At 44.5% G+C, this 1,795-nt stretch overlaps 1 non-coding gene across 1 annotated transcript; it reads right to left on the bottom strand.

Annotated features, from left to right (window-relative positions):
* Nucleotides 1-912: 912 nt before the first annotated feature.
* Nucleotides 913-1,003, bottom strand: trnar-ucu (transfer RNA arginine (anticodon UCU)). Its single transcript is given in 2 exon segments — nucleotides 913-948; nucleotides 967-1,003. It is a non-coding gene; the product is annotated as a tRNA-Arg (tRNA).
* Between the last annotated feature and the right edge of the window lie 792 nt (nucleotides 1,004-1,795).

The following is a 1,795-nucleotide window of genomic DNA, read 5'->3' as shown; positions in this document are numbered from 1 at the left end:
GTGTGGATGTTTCGTTTTGGTTGTTTTTACCCCTTGTATTTTGTCCCGTTTACCCTGTGAACCACAATAAAGCCCGGACACCAACGGAACCAGAGATTCTCTCCATCCCTGTGTCTGGCTTTTACATTGTATTATGCATATTCTGAATCGATTTGTAATGTATATTCATGATTTATTGATTGAAAGAGTTCTGTTTCTTCTGGCTAAACTTGTTTGCACATTGAATATTGAATTGTAGTGTCTGTGTGTGTGTGTGTGTGTGTGTGTGTGTGTGTCACTAGAAGTCCAGCACACTATCCATTGTGGCACAGAACCACAAAACTGTACGACGAAGATACTCTTCTGCATGCCTGCAGATGACCGGGCGTCTCAGCGTGATTTGACAAGTAGCATTTACAGTTGTGTTTTTTAAATCCCTGTCTCGCTGATTTTGAGACGGATGGAAATGATGGGTTCTTCTATTTGGTAAAATGGCTTTGCTCACTCGAGAGGCAGCCAGGTTAAGCGGGCAATAATGCACAAGTAGCTCTGTCTTGCGAATCTTGGAACTGTCCATTGGACGTACACGGCGTCAGTCGTCAAGAAATGTCAAACAAGGAATGCCCACAACGATGGTGGGATAGAAAGCCACGGGTGCAAAATACAACGGCTTAGTAGTCCATGGCCTTAAGTACAAGGCCACCTGATCCAGCTGTTCCCGGAGATGCAACTGACACGGAGGGGGACTGGTACAGTGACAGTGGCTAGGAAAAGAAGCAGCGTATGAGGTCTTGATAGTCAAGCAAGGATTTGGGACAAAGTTGGCATTCCAGAAAAGTAAGAAGTGAAGGCATCAGCGAGGCACTTGACTGCAAGATACCTCTGGCTGTCACGAGGAAGCCCAGCAAGCTCTAAGTTTCATGAAGTGAGCACTGACTCTGGTGGGACTCGAACCCACAACCTTTGAATGACCACTGCCCTTTTCACTAGAAGTCCAACGCGCTATCCATTGCGCCACAGAGCCACTTGTCACCATACTGTTCTGCACGCCTACTGATGACGGGGCATCTCAGCGTGCTTGTAGAAGTAGCATTTTCAGATGTGTTTTTTAATCCCTGTCTCGCTGATATTGACACAAAAGGAAATGATGGGTTCTTCTTTTAGATAATGCGGCTCATGTTGACTTGACTGTGAGGGGAAGTATTTGTCAAGCACACTGTCTGTGTCTGTCTGGCTGTCTGTGTGTGTCTGTGCTTGTGTGTGTGTGTCTCTGTGTGTGATGTGGGACAGTGCCCTGTCTGAGTGCCAAATATATTATATTCCCACCATTGTTGCAGCAAGATTGTGTAACCCATATATGAATTTAAGCTTTGTGTATGGCTCCGGAGAGGACAGGTACAGTAGTTCTGTGCAGGTGATTTTTAGAAAAACATTTTCATCCAAGGACATAGAAAGAACATAATGTAAGACACAGGAGACGTGTGTGTTAAAGTTTGAGGTACCTCATTACCATCATCTAGTTGCCCAGAAACCAAAGGGAGTCCTCTTGTATATGATAGCAAGTTCTTTAGAAAAACTTTAGATGTGTCTTGCCCAGTGACCATCTCCGGAGCGCTTCGTTGTAGCTCAATAAACTTTTTTGGTATTATTTCAGTTAAATCAGGTCCTGATTATTCCTTGTCCGCCTGTTTATTGAGGGAGTAAAATTTGTCCCTATTAGTGCGTCTGTGTCTGTGTCTCTGTGTGTGTGTGTCTGTGGAGGGTTGACATTTTTGATATCCATAACATCAGAGCAGATGAGCTGAACATGTTTCTC

The sequence above is a fragment of the Amia ocellicauda genome, chromosome 12 (genome assembly GCF_036373705.1).
Source record: "Amia ocellicauda isolate fAmiCal2 chromosome 12, fAmiCal2.hap1, whole genome shotgun sequence".
Taxonomy (NCBI): domain Eukaryota; kingdom Metazoa; phylum Chordata; class Actinopteri; order Amiiformes; family Amiidae; genus Amia; species Amia ocellicauda.
The sequence above is the reverse complement of the archived record's forward strand: the minus strand, read 5'-3'. Positions and strand labels throughout refer to the sequence as shown.